General features: G+C 38.8%; 1 non-coding gene across 1 annotated transcript; it reads left to right on the plus strand.

The window, feature by feature from the left end:
* Positions 1 to 2,275: 2,275 nt before the first annotated feature.
* TRNAF-GAA lies at positions 2,276 to 2,348 on the plus strand. The gene has a single exon. It is a non-coding gene; the product is annotated as a tRNA-Phe (tRNA).
* Positions 2,349 to 22,973: the final 20,625 nt, after the last annotated feature.

A 22,973-nucleotide genomic window follows, 5' to 3' on the forward strand; every position in this document is an offset into this window, starting at 1 on the left:
AATGTATGACTCAACGGGCCTGGGAAGCAGCCCAAGAGCCATGTTAAGTTCCACAAGTGATTCAGACCATCAGCTGATGGTGAGAACTACACTGCCTAGCACGCATCTTAGTATTTTTATGCAGCCTGAGCATTCCAACATAGCCCTCTCAGAGCCCACTCTCCATTTTCTGGCATGAAAGAAGATTTTTTTTATATTCTTTTGGCACCACCCCCAGTTCCATGGTCTCAGGATTTAAAAGAAATACAAACCAGCTTTCCTTATTCAGCTGAGATTGGATACACCTGAACTAGGCTAAAGGCGACAGAGGGAGCGGATGCATTTCCATGTTTCCGTTAAAAGGGCTTAATCTGAAATACAATTATTTTCTTTTCTACTTCCTGTATTGGTGGTTGAGCTAGTTAACAAATAGTATCTCAGAAACATTCTTGGCACCCGATGCAATGAAGGTTTAAGGAAAGGAGACAACTTCCTGATTTGCTGGTGACATCTTCACACACATGTCATCCTGAGATCCAGGCTTCTCAGGACCAGAAAAATCAGTTCATTCATTTCCCCAAAAAACATTTATTGTCTGCCTACTACATAAAAGCTCTGTTCTGGGTGCTAGGGACACATTGAGGCATAAAACAGACAAGATCCCTTCTGCTCTTGGCTTAAAACCTAGTTAGAAGAGACAGACATGAAACAAAAAAAGACAGTGTCAGATTATGGTCACTGTAATGCAAGAAATTAAAAATATGTTGTGATAAAGAGTGAAAGGTGGGCTTCCCAGGTGGCTCAGTGGTAAAGAATCTGCCTGCAATGCAAGAGACGCGGGTTTGATCCCTGGGTTGGGAAGATCCCCTAGAGAAGGAAATGGCAACCCACTCCAGTATTCTTGTCTGGTAAATCCCATGGATAGAGGAGCCTGGAAGGCTACAGTCCATGGGGTTACAAAGAACCAGACACAACTTCATAACTAAACAAAAACAACAAAGAGTGAAAGGCAGGAGGCAGGATGCAGGTGCCGGCAGTGCAATGGTAGGCAGTCAGGGGAGGCCTGCCTGAGGAGGTGACCTCTTAGCTGAGACAAGGGAATGCAGAGAGCCCATCATTACATTCCATTGTTAAGAAGCTATCTTAATGGTCTAGCTGAGAGGTAAGTACAGCTTGCTACCTAGTGGAAGTGGAGGAGAGAGCAGGAAAGGGGAAGAAAAGTAGGCAGGTGTGGAAACTATTTCAGAAGGAGAACTAATAGAATTGACTGATGGGTTAGAAGGTAAGGGGTGAAGAAAATGGGAAACCAAGAATGACTCCAATGTGAGTAACAGACGGTGGTCCATTTTTCTGGAATGGAGAATCCTGGGGAAGAAAAAGGTTCAGGGTGGGATAAGTCAAAGATGTGGTTTTGCATCTAGTTAATTTGAAATTTCAGTTAGACATCCAAGGGATAAAGTTCAACAGGCTACTCAGAATAGGGGGTCAGAAGTGATAATAATAATTCAGAAATCACCAACATACAGATGGCACATAAAGCCCAACCGTGAGATGAAAAAAGGCTTGGTCCATGCACGACTGTACCTGGGCTGGAAGCTTCTGTAGGCGAAGCCATGTCAGGACAGGGAGGAGCAATCCTGACCCAATCCAAACCTCTCTCCAGGCAAGCTCTCAGAGGCAGCATAACATTTAAGGTGCAGATGCAGACAACACAAACCCACTTGATTTTAGCGATAACCACAGAGGAGAGCAAGCATGTGTATGTTGGAAGTAGGCCATGCATTCTGTAGACTTATATACCAGAGAAAGTAACAAACACATTTGGGACCTATCATCAAGGAGCAAATGCCCTGCGCAAGCAGGAGACCGGCAAGAAACAAAGCATTCCCTCCTGACTTTTTTCTCAAAAAGGAGCTGGTTATGGACCAACCTCTCAACCAGAAGCTACCTAGAGGCTGGGTTATCTAACTGTTGAAAAAGACCTAAGCTCTGGATCTGGTTTTTCACCATACACTCAGACGTTTTTGTTGCTGGGTAGGAGCAAGGAGAGAAGAATGCATAGACCTCCTCTCACTAAATAAGGGGAGGTGGCAGAGTGGAGGGATGGGGGTGAAAGGATGAATATACCATTTCCAAAGAAATAGCCCCACCTACAGAAACCCATTTCCATCTAGATTCTTTTAGAATCACTCTTCTGAAACAGTAAGAGATCTCCACCATCAGGAAGTCATGTCTGACAACCTGGAGACAGACAGGCTTAATAAAGATTTAGGGAAACCTATGTGAATGTCATCTAGCTGAAATAGCTCAGTTGGGAGAGTGTTAGTCTGAAGAGCTAAAGGTCCCTGGTTCAATCCCAGGTTTTGGCAAAAGTTTTGGCTTCCTGGTGGCTCAGATTGTAAAGAATCTGCTCGCAATGCGGGAGACCTGGGTTCGATCCCTGGGTTGGGAAGATCCCCTGGAGGAGGACATGGCAACCCACTCCAGTATTCTTGTCTAGAGAATCCCATGGACTGAGGAGCCTCATGGGGTTGCGAAGTTGGACATGACTGAGTGACTAAGCACAGCACAGCACACACTCCAATAAACATCGACTTCCCTGGTGGCTTAGACGGGAAAGGGTTTGGCTACAATGTGGGAGACCTCGGTTTGATCCCTGGGTCAGGAAGATCCTCTGGAGAAGGAAATGGCAACCCACTCCAGTACTCTTGCCTGGAAAATCCCATGGACGGAGGAGCCTAGTAGGCTACAGTTGATGGGGTCACAAAGAGTCGGACACGACTGAGTGACTATACTTTCACTTTCATGTGACTGTCACGTAAATGTACCAGGAAAATAGAAAATGCTGGAAGGGAAAGACAAAGGGAAGAGAAAAAAGAAAAAGAGAGGAGGGAGAGGATGGGAGGCAAGGAGAAAGAGGAACTCTTTTTTTTTTTTCAGGAATTAGTATCACTTAACTATAACCCTCTTGCTCCCTCTGGAGGTCAAGATCATGAATAACATGCCTGTAAAAGAAAATTCACTGTTATAGAAGCCATGGCTTCATTTTTCACTGCGCCTTTCTTCTTCACTTTAAGTCAGTATTGGGACTTCCCTGGTGGTCCAGTGGTTAAGACTCTGCGCTTCCACTGCAGGGGGAACAGGTTCCATCCCTGGTTGAGGAACTAAGTTCCTGCATGCTGTGTGGCCAAAACATAGGAGGAAAAAAATAAAGAAGTCAGTATCAAAAGAACAAAACAAAGACAAGAAATTAAGGCTCCTCTAGCTTTCCAGCACTTTCTTCATACTCTGAAATTTGAAGACCAAGAATTCGGGGTGCTATGTAAGCAAAGTCAGACCTACAGTACTAATCAAATACCTTAAAAAATGGGGAAAGTTTACAACATTGCTTCAGCCTTCACTAATCTATTTCTCCAAACTGTTCATTATTTTGAAAACAGGAGGAGTCTGTCAGATGGCTTTCTTCCTCACTTCAATGTTAAAGTCATTCTGGAAGGACAATGTCTGGAATTTGTTCCAGGTTTTCTGTATTTTAACAAGGATATCATTGTTGCCAGGCAACTTTGGATTCCAGATGCAGGTGCACACAAAAGTTAAATGACCTCATAATTCTAATGACTCTACTCTGGCAGTAATCACAGTATTACAGTTTGTCTACCTAGATCCAGCAACTGAATTAAGAAAACAAGTCAAGGAGCCAAAGACAACGAACCCTAATAAAGCTGGTGCTCCTGAGGTCATTCTTCAAGGTTTCAAGACAGCAGTTCCAAAGTAGCACTGAGAGTAATTTTAGAAAGCTTTATTTCAGCCTCATGATTTTACATTATAACAGATACTGCTAACATATGGACAGAAGGAGCACCGTCTCATAGCTTTGGGTTCAATTTGGGTAACAGTGTTTTATAAATACATAGCCAGAGGGTACATTTCTCTAGCTTTCAAGATTACTGGTGCAATAATTAACAATTAACTATACTTTCAGAAGAACAAACACCAATCTGGGATGCTATTTGTGGCCACAGGCAATGAATAGACAGCATAAGACAAGCCACCATGACAAAGAACAAAAATGAATTTTTTAAAGGAGACACTGAGCAATTTATTATACGATAAAAGCGATGTCATAATTCACTGAGGCAGAGATGAACTATTTAATTAATGGTGTCAGGACAAATGGGTAACCATTTAGAAAAAAAATGGTACAGTTAGATCTATTTCATGTCATACAAAAGAATAAACTCTAAATGTATCAGATTTATATAAAAGTAAAATGTAAAAAATAAAACTATACAAGTACTAGAAAAAAATGAGTAAATTTCTCTTCAATCTCAGTGTTGAGACAATAAAAGAAAAGATAGATAATCTGACCACATAAAAATAAAGCATGGGGGGGAAATACCACCCCATAAACACAGGTAAAAGACAACTAACAAAATGGGAGAAAATCCTTGCAACAGACATATCCCTAGTATGTAAAGAGCTCTTTAAAAATCAAGGAAGAAAGGACAATTCACTCAAAAAATATAAAACAACCCTTATGTATATGAAAAAAATTATGGTTAGAGAAATTAAAACAATACTGAAATTCTTATCTATAAGGCTGGAAAAAAGTAGAAAATATGGTAATACATTAGCTTGGCAAGACTCATTGCTGGTGAGAATGAAGATTGGTACAACTCTTCTAGAAGAAAATTGGACAATACTTAACAAAATCTATAGATGTACTTAACGGAATCTACTGATAGATAAATCTTCTGAAGACGATAACTCTTTAAGAATACAAAATGAATGTTTACAAGGTTATTCACTGCAACACTATTGCAAAATATTAGAAGCAACCGGGCTCAATGCCATACATGAGAGTGGCTAAAATCTCCTATGGATAAACTATGATATATCCATACAATGAAGTACTAAGCAGCTATAAAAAAGAATAAAGATCAATTTATATGATTTCTTTCCAGGACACACAGAAAAAACAAATATAAAAAGCAAATGCAAGAATATCTATAGTATGCTATCTTTCATATAAGATAGATGGGAATATATATATATATATAGGCTTTTGTGTGTGTGGTGTATATATATGTGTATATATATATATATGCTTCCCAGGTGATGCAGTAGTAAAGAATCCACCTGTCAAGAGACAGGTTCAATTCCTTGGCTGGAAGATCCCCTGGAGTAGTAAATGGCAACCCATTCCAGTATTATTGCCTGGAAAATTTCATGGATAGAGAAGCCTGGTGGAATACAATCCATGGGGTTGCAAAGAGTCAGACACAGCTGAGCAAACATGAGCACTCTCTGAAAACTTCATCCAAACTGAATAACTGACTTTTAGGGCTTCCCGGTGGCTCAGTGGTAAAGAATACACCTGCCAATGCAGGAGCTGCAGGTTCAATCCCTGGGTTGTGAAGATCCCCTGGAGAGGAAGAAATGGCAACCCACTCCAGAATTCTTGCCTGGAGAATCAAAGAGTCAGACACGACTGAGCACGCACACACCTAACACCTTTATCTCATCTCATGAAAGAAAAGAAGATATGCTATGCTATGCTATGCTATGCTATGCTAAGTCACTTCAGTCGTGGCCGTCTCTGTGCGACCCCATCCCTGGGATTCTCCAGGCAAGAACACGGGAGTGGGTTGCCATTTCCTTCTCCAATGCATAAAAGTGAAAAGTGAAAGTGAAGTCGCTCAGTCGTGTCTGACTCTTCGCGACCCCATGGACTGCAGCCTACCAGGCTCCTCCGTCCATGGGATTTTCCAGGCAAGAGTACTGGAGTGGGGTGCCATTGCCTCCTCCGAAAAGAAGATATATACACATATAAAATACTCATATATAGAATTCAGTATATATTCATTTGTACAAAGAAAATGTCAAAAAAATAAACTCTAAATTAGTGATATTGGTTACCTACAGTGATTGGGAACAGGGCAGAAACAAATGGGGAAAGAGAAACAGTGTAGTAATGGGAGGAGTGGAAGTATTCTGAGTATATTTTGATTTAAATAAATCTGATACTTAAAACAATGTAATGTTTCACATACCGAAAAATAAATAAATGATGAGTAAACTAGGAGGTGGGAAGAACCCAAATGGAATGAGCAATAACAAATGAACTTAACGGGATTACAGATGGATAATGTGCCCATTTGAAGGAGGTGGGAAAAGAAAGAACTATCCTAAGATGCAGTATTTTGACTATATACTACAAAAAGAAGTAAAAAGAAATGTGCACAAATATTGTACTCTACTTAGTAAAGTTGTGAATACTGGCTGTGAACAAACAAGTAAATATATTATGAATAGGAGTCAGGTTTCTTGTTATCAAAGAAAGACATTGCAAATAAAGAAGTGGAGGTGAAGTGCTGAAATGAATCCTATGGTACTGGACTGGAAATGGAGGTGTCAACGTGAACTCATACTTTTTAATATGTGTACAGATGGATAGCTATGAAAATATTAATACACGAAAATGTGTGTGTGTGCATAGGTTAATATACATAATTTTCCAGCTCTATCCTTTGAGAGGGCCTAGAAGCAATGAATGAGCACACCTCACTCCACAATATTGGTTTCCGAATACCACTCTCCAATAAATGGAACCAAAGCTCCTCGGAGAAATGGCAGGATCCAAGCCTGGGACAGGAAAAATAGAGATGCACCGCAAACATTTCCTGGTGCCAGAAAGTAAGGAGTGCTCAAAGAATGATAGGGGTGTGCTGAAAGGATGCAGGAGCCAGCTGGAAGGAGCTAAGACAGGAACAACATACATTTTGATATCTGAACAACAATCCACATGATAGTGATTGATTATACTCCAATTGATGAAAATCAGCATTCCAATTAATAAACATAGAAGGAATGATGGAAATAGAGAATCAGGGTTAGGCAGACACTATACCTAATAGCTGTTACACAGAAGAATCATCAATGGATGATAAAATTAGTAGGCAAAAAGTATTATGAGAAACATGGTTTTTCCATAGTCTCAAAGTATCTCCCTACAAGATAGTTAAGGATTACAAAGGGAGAAACAGTCAGCCGGCAGTGCAGAAACCTGGCATGCAACATCCTCATCAGGTGATCAACGTGAACATCACCAGTGATAAGACGTAGTGACAGCATGCACCCCTGATGGAATGCAGTTAGAAGGGCACAGCATAACTTCTCAATATTCTTACCAAAAAATGCAAAATTTTGGTCCAAACGTGAGAAATCATTAGACAAACCCAAGCGAGGGACATTCTACAAAATAACTGACCAGTACTCCCCAGACGTGTCAAGGTCATGAAAGACTAAGAATATTAGAGAGATAATAGAAACATGACAACCAAGTACAATGCATGATCCTGGACTAGATCCAGGACCAGAACAATTTCTTCAACATTAGTGGGAACCTTATTGAATGTGAATTAAGGTTTATAGATTAGTTGATAGCAGAGTGTCAATGTTAATTTCCTAATTTTTCTGTTGAATAAGTATAAACCTGAGAGAAAGCTGGATGAAGGTATATGGGAACATTCTGTATTATTTTTACAAGTCTTTTCTATAGGTCAATACTTTCTTCAAAAAAAAATAATCTTTTTAAAGGATTAAGAAATGATGCTGTAAAGTGAAAACATGTCCCTGTGGCACATTTCTGAAGGGTATTACATGTGTAATACCCTTTTCATAATTACTGACCTTAAATTGCTCTGCAGATGTAAATTCTGTAGGAAGAATGTTGGACACCAGAGAAAACATCAGCAGAACAATACTTTGTTTAAAACATCATAAAATAAAATAGAGCCTATTTGTTTATTTAGCAGATTTGGGGAACTAGGAATAATAATGAGCTATTTGTGCTATTTCCATGTTTTTGGAAATATAACCCAGTAGACACTAGTGCATGCTATGCACTCAAAACTGAGTTGGGGCCTTTTAGGTTTGCAAAATTTTAACGAACACTTCTTATGCACTCATGTAAATCCTTTTGGTTCTACTTTATGGAGTTAACAATTGCATGGGTCAGCCTGAACCAATAGGAGACAGAGACCAGTGAACAAATGCTTCCCCCTTTTGCTTCCCAGGCAAATAGTTCAGAGACACTTTTAAAAGAATCTCCTATCAATACTTAGCACCATTGACCCACAGGAATGGAAAACTTGATAATGTTTCACTGTATTTGTTTTTCCTCCCTTCCTGTTCAATTCCCCTGATTCCTCATCCTTGCTCAATGGGATCACTTCCAAACAAATTACTTACCAGTTTTTGTCCTGAGCTCTGATTTTGGGGGTCAGGGAGAACAGGGTGAGAGGGAGGCATAGAGGAAGGGATGGTAGAGACACAAGCTGAAAAAGTTATGGGCTTACCTTTAAGTATAAACTGCAGACACAAGTATGAAATGGACACCAATCAGTGGGAGTATATTACGAAGTACATAAAACAGCCATAAAGATGTCCACAATGAGAATTCTACCCAGTGAACAATCTGTTCCAGATGGAGGGAGGCTGTGAACTGATCCCTGAAGGAGTAATAACTCTTTGAGAGAGTGATAGAATAAGCAGAGGGCATTCCTCATTCATGGAGAGACAACTCAGGAACCGGTTTTCTTTTTGCCACATGGAAAACAAGACTGTCAAAAGGCTTCACCAGCACTGCTCAAGGACTTTTTATGTACATGAGCTCTGAAAGAAGTCCATTATTAGCCAGCAAAGATGAAAAATGAGAACATTTTAACCTGAGTAGGAAAAAGATGTTATTTCCAACTTGTTTATATAAGTCCTACAAGTTTTTAAAGGGAGGGGTTTCTTTCATGGAATACCAGATAGGAAATACTTGGGTTTTTTAATGCAGGAACAAAAAAGTCAGAGGATCCTAAAAGAAACAGTTTAGCAAAATTTCCATCCAACCTGTTTAAAAAAGTAAATTCAGCTGTATTGATACTAACACAGTTTTTTCAACAAAACAGCTAGCTATCAATTTATGCCAATCACAGTCACATTATTCTATATCTGGAACACAAAACTTTTGTTGCTCTTCTCTCCCTGAATTTCCTTTCTTTATGGTAATACATTAGCTTGCTTTCTTTAAAAGATATATTAGCTACTGTGGTTAGGCTGTGTTTTACAAGGTATTTTAGCCCGACAAATTCTGAGATATGAATATATACAGTCATTATGTATGAACTCTATGGGGAATTTGGCTATGGTTGCCACTATTTATGTAGCTAAATCATCTTAGTTTGTCATGGGATATAAAACTCAACATGCCAAAATATGTGATTGGAACAAAGGAGAATGGTCATGAGAAAAAAGAAATGAAGAAGTTTTTCTCCTTGAGAGCCAAGGACAGTTTCACTCATCACAACATGTGTGACACCTCTTAATTTTCTAATTTGTAGACTGGAGGAAGAACTAGAAAGAAAGAAGAATGTTACATATTTTAATTGAAATTTAATGTGAAGAGATAAGGAATCAACTCTGAATTTCTAGACCAATTTCCAAACACATGAATCTCCTGTATCTAATAAATGACTTCAAAATTTAAAAAAAAAAAAAAGATATATTAGCTACTTCCCTTGAGAAGAAACAATAGGAATTGTGAAATAAGACTGTGGTTAGCCAGTAACCCCGTTCTTTGCCAATCTGAAATTTCAGCTGGAAAAATAGTCAGCTACTCAACATAGTCTATCTTAAACCTGGTCAAGAAATCCAACAAGGTTTGAAAGATTTGTAAGACAGCTACTTCTCCTGGGATGAACAGCTCCTCCCAGGTGTGGTAAACACATGCACAGAGGAATTTAGTATAAACAAATAAAAAATAATGCATATTATACATTATTTATACATCCTAATAAAACATTAGGAGTTTGGGATTAACATATACACACTACTATATATAAATAGGTAAACACAAGGACCTACTATATAGCACAGGGAGCTTTGTTGTACACTTGAAACTAACACAACGTTGTAAATTAACTATACCTTAATTTTTTTAAAAAATGATGTTTTACTCTGAGAGTTTACTATTATCATCTCCATATTTAACACATCTGATGAGGATAACTTGTAAGTTTGATTTAGAAACTTAAACTTTAGATGTGATTTATCATCCCCACGAGACAAACTTTCCTCAATATGTCAAATCATATTGCTTTCATTTATCTATTTCAGTTTCTCAAACTATAGGATGCAAGCTTTTAGGAAATCTAACTACCACATACACTTATACAGCCTGCACTGCACAAATGTACCAAGGGGATGTGAGGGCCAAGGAAGGGGTTGGCTGGCCCCAAGAAATTGTAGGAATACATATGTACAAACTGTAATTTCAGGGGCTCTCAAACTTTCTGAGGTCCAGAGCACAAGTTCAGAATCCCTGCTTTATTCATTTCTATCCAAATAAATGAGGCTTGCATCAAACAGTGAGGATTGACAATCTGTTGCTGAGTCAATCTAACCTGAGGCACAGAACTAATTACAAATGTGCCTTCTTCAAGGAAAAACAAAATTTATCTTTACCAAGTTAATGAATTACTTCATCCTCTGCTGCAAAACATAGATTTTTATCTAAATAAGATTTTAACACAATAACTTCCCAGTATTCTCTCTACAATTTCTCTTCTGTCCCATGAAAGATCACTCTGTGACCTTTATAAATTTAATAAAGAACTAATATAATAGAAAGCATTTGTTGTTGTTCAGCTGCCAAGTCGTGCCCAGCTCTTTGTGAGGCCATGGTCTGATATCTATTTTGTATGATTTTAAAGTTGCACTGAAATGAGTAGAATTTATCATTTGAAACTATTAGTTAGCACAGCTTAACTGAGTGAAACGGTGCAGCAACATTTCCTTAGATACGTACATTTATCTGTCAAACCCAACTGATTTAATAATAATATTTAACAATGAAAGGGAAGAACAAAAGCATCACACAAATTAATGCATCACACAGTTATAATGCATCTATAAATTTAAACTACTCAGTTGTTTGTGATATCACCCTTATGCTTCAGCATAAAGATGGCCCTAAATGTTATAATTAAATGATCTTCCACAATAAAACATTTTTGTGCATCTTTAATTTTCTCAAAACACTGCTAAAGTAATGGTAATTACTTTAAGAGAGATTTTTTAAGTGTAAATCTACAAAATATCAAAAAGAATAGGCAAGTACTTCTGTTTTACACAATTCAGTGGAGTGGATAACTCGAGAAAAACTCCTAAGGCAGTTATCTAAAAGGTCCAGAAAAAATGTTTTTTATTTCTTTAAATTTATGACTGGGCATTTAAGGAGAAATGCTCCACAGGCCAAACATAAAGCAAAGACTTGAATCCATGAGACAGCTAAGTGCTACAGCTAACAAATACCACTGAAGCCTCTGCCCACCTTTGGGAGGTCTGATTTCCAGTATTTTGGTCTTTATAAAAACAGGGGCACCAGAGAAAAACCCTAAGATGGCAGGTCAGATGAGATGAGACTTGCCAACAACTGCCTCAGAGATAAGATGAACACAGACATCGTGAGAAAAATGTGTCTCTTTTACCTTCACTCTGGGGGAAAGGAAAAGTCTTCTCTGGAACTTTCCATCCACATGTTGGCCCTGCACACAAAGACAAAAATCTGTACTACCCTTACGTGGGGAAAAAAATCCATGGTGAGAATTTAGCTTAAACACCCCAACTGATTGGCAGGAATAAAGGCAAATCCTAAAGGAACGTATCTTAAAGCCAGGCTTCCAAAGATTTACAGATAAATAAGATCTTCAGATCAAAAATTCTTAGGCACAGAAGGAAACAAATTAGCATGCATGACTGACACTCAACAGATTACAAGCACATCTGACTCACAATGACTGGCAATAATGACACTGAATATATTTAAAAGATAGTACTTAAAATAGGATAGGCAGATTTCATAAGTATATAGAAATTAAAATATAACTGAATTTAGAAACTCAATGAAGAGATGAAATAGAAAATTAGACATGATTGAAGAAAGACTTACTACTGGAGATAGGTCTGAAAAAATTATACTTGAATAAGGAAAGAATAATAAAGAGACAAAAAAAATTAAGAGGGTTAATAGATATTGAGAACAAAGGGAGAATGCTTAACATACCTCTAACAAGAGCGTGATAACGGGCTAATAGATAATATAGGGATGAAGCAATAGCAAAGATATAACAGCTGAAAAATTTCCAAAAATGATAAAATGCACAAATTCTCAGATTTAAGAATCTGGATGAATCCTGAAAAACTTAAATAAAGAGATTCACACCTAAACACCACAGAACAACAAAAGGCAGGTCATATATGCAGTCAGAGGAAAAAAGACAAGTTACCTTTAAAAAATTAGTCTAATAACAGGCTTCTAAAATTCAGGAAGAATTAAAATGGGCCCAAAATCATGGTACATGATGCAAAACCCAACGGTGGGCAAAATAAATGGAACCTATGTGGATAATCTAAATTAACATTGACTATAGGAGAGTAACAACAGTAATATCTAAATTGTGGGGCTAAATATAGAGAACTAAAATTTTAAATTATATAATTGGGAAGATGGGCAAAAATAGTGATTTTTGAATTTTTTAAGTTAAACATGCTTGTTAGGACCACAAAAAATTAAAATAGCATCAAATTCAATGAAGGAGAAAGATGGAATTTTTTTAAAAATTCTTAAATCTCTACCAATCCAAAAGAAAAGAGCAAATATGTATATAAAAGTCAGGACACTTACAAAGCACAAAATAAGATGATAGAAAGAAATCCAAATATATCAGTAATAAGAATAAATATTAAGGGACTATATTCTCCAATAAGAGGTCCATATCTAGCCATCTGTTTTATAAATACTGCATTACCAGAATGCAGTTACACACTTTGCTTTACATATTGTCCAAGGCTGTCTTTGTGCTACAACAGAAAAGTTGAACTCTTCATCTGTGTCTCACTCTAGGTTTTCCTAGTTACTATAAATCTCTCTGCCTATTTGTACAAGAGCAATGTGTACACGCTTTTAATGTTCTTGACTTAATTTCATGGGAATCAAGAGGTCAAAGTTTACCACAATCATCTTCTTAACCTAGTGGCAAAACCTACTACTTTGACAGTTACAGCATTTAACCCAGTGAAGGCTTCTGTGAATTTTGTTTCACGGTCTCCTTTAAACTTGATGTGTCTTCAGTTCAGTTCAGTCTCTCAGTTGTGTCCAACTCTTTGTGACTCAATGGACTGAAGCACGCCAGGCTTCCCTGTCCATCACCAACTTCCAAAGCTTGCTCAAACTCATGTCCATTGAGTCAGTGATGCCATCCAACCATCTCATCCTTTGTCGTCCCCTTCTCCTCCTGCCCTCAATCCCTCCCAGCATCAGGGTCTTTTCAAATGAGTCAGTTCTTCGCATCAGGTGGCCAAAGTATTGGAGCTTCAAGCACCAGTCCTTCCAGTGAATATTCAGGACTGATTTCCTTCAGGATTGACTGATTTGACCTCCTTGCAGTCCAAGGGACTCTCACGAGTCTTCCCCAACACCACAGTTCAAAAGCATCAATTCTTCTGCACTCAGCTTTCTTTATAGTCCAACTCTCACATTCATACATGACTACAGGAAAAACCATAGCTTTGACTAGACGGACCTTTGTCGGTAAAGTAGTCTCTGCTTTTCAATATGCTGTCTAGGTGGTCATAGCTTTTCTTCCAAGGAGCAAGCGTCTTTCAATTTCATGGCTGCAGTCATGATCTGCAGTGATTTTGGAGCCCGTGAAAATAAAGTCTGTCATTGTTTCCATTGCTTCCCCATTTATTTGCCATGAAGTGATGGGACCTGATGCCATAAGCTGAAAGTTGAGTTTTAAGCCAACTTTTTCACTCTCCTCTTTCACGTTCATCAAGAGGCTCTTCAGTTCCTCTACACTTTCTGCCATAAGTGTGGTATCATCTGCATATCTGAGATTATTGATATTTCTCCCAGCAATCTTGATTCCAACTTGTGCTTCATCCAGCCTGGCATTTTGTATGATGTACTCTGCACATAAGTTAAATAAGTAGGGTGACAATACACAGCCTTGACACACTCCTTTCCCTATTTGGAACCAGTCCATTGTTCCATGTCTGGTTCTAATTATTGCTTCTTGACCTGCATACAGATTTCTCAGGTAAGGTGGTCTGGTATTCCCATCTCTTCAAGAATTTTCCATAGTATGTTATGATCCACACAGTCAAAGGCTTTGGCATAGTCAATAAAGCAGAAGTTGGTGTTTTTCTTGAACTTTCTTGCTTTTTTGATGATCCCATGGATGTTGGCAATTTGAAGTCTGGTTCCTCTGGCTTTTCTAAGTCCAGCTTGAACATCTGGAAGTTCTCGGTTCATTTACTGTTGAAGCCTCACGATGTGTCTTATGCTGTATAATCTTTGTTGCTTGCTGAAAACACACATTTCTGAGCAAGTGGGCTTACCCCATATGAAATCCTATTATTTTCTCTTCCACACATTCCATTCATTATTACAATATTTTAAATGATGCTACTCTTATTTTCTTGGACTGCAAGGAGATCAAACCAGTTAATCCTAAAGGAATCAACCCCGAATATTCTTTGAAAGGACCAATGCTGAAGCTGAAGCTCCAATACTTTGACCACTTGATGTGAAGAGCCAACTCACTGGAAAAGATTCTGATGCTAGATCCTGATGCCTTTTACTTTCGTAAAAGGAGAAGGGGGTGGCAGAGGATGAGATGGTTAGATAGCATCACCTACTCAATGGACATGAATCTGAGCAAATTCTGGGAGTATTGAAGGACAGAAGAGCCTGGCATGTTACAGTCTATGAGGCTGCAACTTAGCAACTGAACAACACAACTCTTCTATTACCTGGAGAAGGAGAAATTCATTACTATTTAATCTCTATGTGTGAACAATCTATTCTCCAAATTAATTCATTAGAAAATCCAAACTTAAACTTTCTCTGTTGATGGATCTTAACACTTACATTAAAAAAAAAAAAAAAACCCAACAGAGATACACCATAACAGGTCTCACTTCATCTCCAGAATATGATCCCTTGCAAGAGGCAAAATTTGCCTCGATAGCAGAACTCATTACACTCACCAGAGCTTGTTGGTTATTTAAAGATAAGAGCATTGATATATAAATTGACAGCAGATATGCTTTGAGGATCACAAAGTCAGACATGACTGAACACACACACACATGCTTTGAGGGTAGACCATGTTTCAGAGTGCTTTAGATACAATAAGGGTTCTTGACCTCAGACCAAAATCCAATTAAGATCAGTTAGCAAAATAAGTAACGTTTTAAATGGTCTAAAACTTCTTAAAGTGCTGGTTATTAAAAAAGTTCGGACTCATCTCCAAAATGACTAACCCTCAACAAAACACCCCGGCTGGCCAGTGTGTGACACAGCCATCTCCTGCTAAGATCCTAGCATCCATGAAAACCCAAAAGACCCAATTTGGAGCAGTTCAAAGAGGCTATTACAAAATGCCAGCAATTAGATCCAGAGTTGAAAAGAGGTGCTAGGAGAAATCTGGACACAAATTATGTAAGGTTGAAGCACAAGCTGGAATCAAGATTGCCAGGAGAAATATCAATAACCTCAGATATGCAGATGACACCAAACTTAGAGCAGAAAGTGTAAGAACTAAAGAGCTTGATGAAAGTGAAAGAGGAGAGTAAAAAAGCTGGCTTAAAATTCAACATTCAGAAAACTGAGATCATGGCATCCAGTCCCATCACTTTATGGCAAATAAATGGGGAAGCAGTGGGAACAGTGACAGACTATTTTCTTGGGTTCCAAAATCACTGCACATTTTGTGACTACAGCCATGAAACCAAAAAACACTTGCAAATTGGAAGAAAAGTTATGACCAACATAGACAGCACATTAGAAAGCAGAAACATCACTTTACCAACAAAGGTGTGTCCAGTCAAAGCTATGGTTTTTCCAGTAGTCATGTATGGATGTGAAAGTTGGACTAAAAAGCTGTGAGCCAAAGAATTGATGCTTTTGAACTGTGGTGCTGGAGAAGACCTTCAGAGTTCCTTGGACCACAAGGAGATCGAATCAGTCAATCCTAAAGGAAATCAGTCCTGAATATTCATTGGAAGGACTGATGCTGAAGCTGAAACTCCAATACTTTGGCCACCTGATGGGAAGAACTGACTCATTTGAAAAGACCCTGATGCTGGGAAAGATTGAAGGCAGGAGGAGAAGGGGATGACAGAGGATGAGATGGTTGAATGGCATCACCAACTCAAGGGACATGAGTTTGAGTAAGCTCCGGGAGTTGGTGATGGACAGGGAAGCCTGGCATGGTGCAGTCCATGGGGTCACAAAGAGTCTGACATGACTGAGTGACTGAACTGAACTGAATTGAACTAAGGATCATCTCTGGTATTCTCAGCACGGAATGTTGTAAAGTTTACATGAAATTATTCACCATAGTAAGGAAATATTGGCTACTGTGGCCACTGGACTGAATCAACATTGGTTCCTATGTTAGTCAGAGTCCTCCAAAGAAACAGAACCCAGTAGAATACGTATAGTTATAGGAGAGATCAAGACGGTGGAGTAGGAAGACACTGGGCTCATCTCCTCTCACAAACACCTCAAAACTACAACTACGTATAGAGGGACTCTCACTGAAATCTTCCTGGGGACCAGCAGGAGAGTTTTCCTACAACCAAGGCTGTAAAGAAAGATCTACACAGAGTCTCGTAGGAAGGGCAAGGGGTCTGGTTGATACCCACACCCCTAGTACAGGACATAGAAAAGGAGAGAGATATCATGGGCTCAAGGATCCTCCCTGGTGGGGTGGGGGATGGCGAGAAGTTCGATCCACTTATTAGGCATCCCAGCCACAAGGTCCAACACCAGGAAGACAAGCCCCCTTTTTGATTTGAAAACGAGTGGGACTTACTGGAGGTAAGTAAAAAATTACTTAAAACTGAATTACTTAATTACTTAAAAATTAAGAAAAAAATTACTTAAAAGGCAGTAAAAAGCCAAGACTCCACAAGGGCATGTGCACAGACTTGGTTATTCACAGTCAGTGTGGATGCAAGAAACTAAAAACTGTCTGGGGCTCTCTCGCCTGCTTCCCAGGACCACCCTATCATATTCCCCGCCCACACCAGGCTCCTGCTCCAGCCCCTCCTGCTCCCATGCTGCTTCCCACTAAGGTGGAGGCTGCCAGGGAGTGTGTACAGTCGAAGAAAATGAAGCTTGCTTGGACCCCAGCCCTGCCTCTGACCAGGACGGAAGCAGCCATTGCCAGTGTGTGCATTAGTGAATATACTTGGGAGGGAATGAAACCAGCTGAGTAATGTAGCACAACCCCTCCAGCCCCATCGGGCTGCTAACCAAGGCACGTCCACTGCGGGGGGTTGTGGGGCGGGGGGGGCAGAGGAAACCAGCACAGAAATGCAGACCCAAGGCCTCAGTGCCCGTCTCCCCCATAACCATGGCAGATGCTGCCATCACAGCTGGGAGAAACCCGACTCCCTCGGGGCTCCTGCTCCAGACCCGCAGACCCTGATCAGTCCCCCTTCCTCCACAGGATGGTGATGGCCTAGGAGAAATCCCAGCTTGCACGTGGCTCTAGTTCCAGCTCCTCCAACTCTAACCCTAACCCCCACCAAGACCGTGCCTGCCACCACACCCTAGGGGGAGACGCAGTCCGTGTTCACTCCAGGTTCAGCTCTCTCACCAAAGCCACTGGGGACGTGAAGACTACCTGGGGAGGTTCCACACAAGGACAAGCCATCAAGACTGGGACATGTAACGGTTTTAACTAATTTTATAGACAGAAAAGTTCAAATGAGAAAACAGAGGAATATGTTTCAAGCAAAACAAGGAAAAAACCCTTGGGGAAAAAAAAGTTAATGAAGCAGAGATAACTTCCGTAATAAAGTATCCAAAGCAACTGTAATAAGAATGATATTTTTACTTCAGTAGATGAACACAGTGAGAATTTTAACAAAGAACTAGAAAACAAAAAGAACTGGTCAGAACTAAAGAGTACAATAACTGAAATGAAAAATACACTAGAGGGAATTAATAGCAAACTAGGTGATACAGAAGGCATAAGCAATCCAGAAGACAGAATGGAAATCACTGAATCAGAACAGCAAAGAGAAAAACAAACTTTAAGGGACCTCTGTGACAACATCAAGCATACTAACATTTGCATTATATAGGGGTAGAAAAGGGAAAAGGGTCAAAAATGTATTTGATTAAATTACAGCTGAAAATTTCTCAAACCTGAAGGAAACAGATACCCAGGGACAGGAAGCACATACATCATAATTAAAATAGCAAAAGTTAAAGAGAGTTATAAAGGCAGCAAGAGAAAAACAAAGATAAGGGATCCCCTCATAAGTCTATCAGCTGATTTTTCTGCAGAAACTTTGCAGGCCAAAAGGGAGTGACATGATATATTTAAAGTGCTAAAGGAATAACACCTATAACCAAAGATACTCTACCCATCAAGGTTATCATTCAGAATTGAGGGAAAGATAAACAGCTTCTCAAACAAGAGTTTACTGATACTGACCTTACGTGAAGTGTTAAAGGATCTTCTTTAAGTGAAATAGAAAAAGCTATTGACCCGTATCACCTGGAGCCAGACTAGTCTTCATAGGTGGCCTTCAAACCATAAAAAACTATTTGACAACTCATAGGGGTATTTTGACCAAAAACAGATGACTGGGTAGCCACCAATGACTAGATTTGTAACACAAAATTCAATTTGTAACACAATTACTTCTTAAACACAAAAGCCTATTGGCTACAACCTGCACTCTATGGATGGGGATAGTTACCTTGGTAAATGGAAGCCTGCCCTAAGGATAGCCTGACATCATCTAAGATTCATTCTGACTCATCAATTTCCCTCTTAGAGATTAGATAACTTAATAAAGAGGAAAATCAGGCCTTGACTGGAGAACTGAAACCCTAACAACTCCTGGGGAATTCTGGATTGCTTTTTTTCTCCTCTAGACTCTATACCTCACCTTCTAAGAGGCCCAGAAGTAGGGAGACACCTTACATGCTATGGTTCAGAGAAAAGCAGACACAGGTGAGCTAAACAAAGTCATGAAGGCTATAAAGTTCCACCAAGGAACTCATCATCCAAAAGGTTCAGGAAATTGAATGGAATGAGCCCATCAATATATACATATAACTGGTGTCTTGAGGAGGAGCATGTCCTATTTGGCGCAGGCAGGGCAGAACAGCCAGCTTATATCCATGTAAAATTTTCTGGCATCACTATTACTACTGAAGAGATCTGATAAGCTAATGAAAAAATTACAAAATTGGCTAATTTGGCTAATAATCCCATATCTGGTACTGCAGGCTCATTACATCAGAAATAACATCAGTTCTTCCAGCTTAATTTGGGGCACTCTAGGCTCATGCATTGGGATATATGCTGCTGAAGCTAGCACGTGGTTCATGCATTAGAACTACAAATTCTGGTCATTAACCCTTCCCTTGGTTTTCATTATATAGTGGCTCAGATGGATGACTACAAGTTTTACAGACTACAAGTTTTATCTATGAAATTAGATGACGTGCAGCTGTCATCCACCATATGATTTAAAAAATGATCCAGTAAAACAACAGAAAAATCTAACACTTATGGATGTTGAAAAAACCGTGTGGGGAACTTGACACATGACCATGATGCTACAAATAGTTCTGAAGTTCTGCCGTTAAGATCATAAGATCACATTCCCAGTTGTGAATCCTTCAATTCAGGCCAAAGAATGGCAATAAGAGGACCATACTGAGAACTGAAACCAACAGTTAACTTACTGTTAGCCATCAACAGCTTTATTATTCCACTGTCTTCATTCACATAGTATTACTATTCTAGGAAACTTGCCCAGGAAGCTAAAGTTGCAAATAGCTTTATTGTTCAAGAACTTCCTCAATGTCATTTATCTGAATGTTAAGACTATTCAACTTACCCTCAGCAAAGTAGGTACTTCCTTCTCAGAACAATAAATGGCACTGAATTACTGTTTACTTTGTAAGATTCACTTTGAAAATCATCCCTAATATGTTCAATCACAAACAAGCCCTCAAATAAAACATAAAACACCTTAAAGAAAATCCCAAAAGAACACCATAGAGCTCTCAGCTGACTCTGAGACACTACTAAGACTTATCAATGTAATGACTGTCTTTACCAAATATAGTAGCAATAAACTCAGCTTTGGTTTATCAATAGGATGACTCTGGTGTATTTTCAGGGAGCAAGCATAGGACAATAGAGTAGGAAGCTTAAATTATAAGGTATCATACAAAAAAATCCCATACTAGAGTAGCATGATAAAGGAAAACTTATGATACTAACAACAGACTGGTTATTAATAACAATATTATATTTTAACAACATACTAATAAGAACAACAGACTGGTTCCGAATCGGGAAAGGAGTATGTTAAGGCTGTGTATTGTCTCCTGCATGGCAGGCCACTGTCTGAGCCACCAGGGAAGCCCAAGTAATTCTTTTTCATCACTTTCAAACTTACGCTGCTCCCATTCTCAGTAGAAGACTCAAGTTGCTGTCAAAAATGTTATGTAAGAATTTGCTCACTAAACATAAAATCCAAATAAAATAGGATTCAAACTTGCCCATCGTGGGGCTGGAGTTGCTTCCTCTGAAGAACAGGGATGCAAAGAAACGGAGAATTTAAAATCTGGGCTCTCGTGTGAAGGATGACATCAGTGTTAACCGTGAGAGTAAAGGCAGTAGAGTCTCTTTTCCTGCTCCCCCATCTCAGTAGACTAAGGACCCGAGTTAGCTCCTAGTGACACTCACATAGCTTACAGTCAACATTAACAGCTTAGTACTTGACTGTCTTCATTCAAATGGCATTAATATTCTAGGAAACTTGCCCAGGAAGCTAAAGTTACAAATAATGTCAAGGTTCAAGAATTTCCCCAAGTCACTTATGGGGACTACTCAACTCACCCTCATTTCATAAACATGAAAATCAATGTCCAAAGAGGCAGCAGTCACATCCCTTGATGATGTGGGGCAGCGACAAGATCTGGAGCCAGGTCCCTTGACCTCTGCCCAGAAGTCTCCCCACAACACTGTGTTTTGTCTCAAACTAAGTGTCAGGCCTCAAAGAGGTAACAATCAGGCTTTTGAGACAACAAAGTGATTTCACACACACACGTGCTTTGAGGGTGGACCGTGATTTCAGTGCTTCGGATACAGCAAGGGTTCCAACTCTCAGCCCAAAACCCAATTAAGATCAGTTAGCAAAATAAATAACTTTTAAAATAGTCTTAATACGTCTTTAAATGCTGGTTATTAAAAAGAGACTCACCCCCAATGACAGCAATGTTTATCTTGTTGAAGGTAGAGAACCTCAGAAATCACTTTACTCATAAACTGAGGCCTAGAGATGTACTGTGATTTACTCAATGTCAGTTAATTGGTATAAATAAATCCAAGAGAAGAAATACTAGAAAGTAGTATGGCATTTAAAATGGTAAAAATCGCAAAATAGCTTATTTTTTAAAGAAATGACTGTGGGCCAGAAAGGACTCACAGCATTTGAGCTGACCCTTGAACTAATATGTAATGAGGTACCCTCACAGAACAATAGCTTCACTTGTTCAAGTAGTTCCAGGAACATTATTAGTTGGGTTGGGGCAGGAGAAACAGAGTTGAGCATTTAAAATTTCCAACCAAGTATATACTTGATTCTGGTGAAACAGAGTAAGTTTAAAGAAAGCTTCTCAGGAATGCCTTGGTAGCAGTATGTTGACACTTTCTAAGTACTTACTTCAGTTGATATAGTCTAATCCACTAACAACCTTATTTCTACTATATGCTTTATTAAAACACTGAAGCTTAGAAACTTAAAAAAAAAAAACCAAGTTATTCTTCAAAATGAAGCATACTTTCAATGAATTTAAAACAGGACTTTCTCAAGTATGCTTAGATTTAAAAGAAGTTTTGGATATATCAAATCTTGGTCAACTGACCTCATTTTCAAGACTCAACGAGTCTGAGCTATGATATCATGATGAAAGCAAGCTTATAATTAAAGTCACACATAGTCAGATGGGTACAAAGGAAGGACAGTTGATTCCATTAATGGCCACAATTTGGTACTGATATTATCACCATTTGTAATGAATGCATAAACATTTTTAAAAAATCATTAAAGGAGAAGGAACAGTTTAGATGTTAGTTCAAGTGTGTAACTAAATCTTACTACCTACAGATTATCAAAGTTCCAATTTAAACTTAATGTTTTTCTAGTTTCAGTAGTTTTAAACAGGTATAAAAGTTGCTGTGTGTGCAATACCAACGTATCTAAAACTGCAGTAGGATAGTCAATTTAAAATTTACTTTTAGGATTATACAATTATACTCAATATGACCAATCATTTGAATTCCAAATCTAACAATTATGAGTAAAAGATTCATATCAAAAGTAATTTGTCAATCATACCTCAAAAAAGCTGGGGGGAAAATTTACTGAAAGAATTCTAACTACCACGATAAATCAGAATATCCTAGGTAACTGTAAAATGAATTAAAATGTTCATTCAAAAATGTTTCTCTCATCACAAGTCCAGAACTATGCATTTTTATGCACTGGGTTCAATAAAGAAACAATTGCCTTGAGAGAAAATTTCTTTCAAGAGCATCATTTACTGTAATAACCTTTATATATTACCCAATAACACAGGACTGCAGGTACTGAGTTCTGGTTATTTCTTAATAGCATTTGTTGCAATATTCTGATAGGAGAATTCTAAATTGTATTTTCATATATAAATTCCTAGATGTGCAGTCCTCACACTGAAGAAAAGCACAACACTTGAAATCTTTGAAAGATTCAAACTTCACCTATTTCTGCCAGTTCTCTGAGCCTTCAACTGAATGACAGATAAGGCTCAGCTATCACACACTGCTGCTGCTGCTAAGTCGCTTCAGTCG

This window comes from Cervus elaphus, chromosome 12 (assembly GCF_910594005.1).
Source record: "Cervus elaphus chromosome 12, mCerEla1.1, whole genome shotgun sequence".
Lineage (NCBI taxonomy): Eukaryota > Metazoa > Chordata > Mammalia > Artiodactyla > Cervidae > Cervus > Cervus elaphus.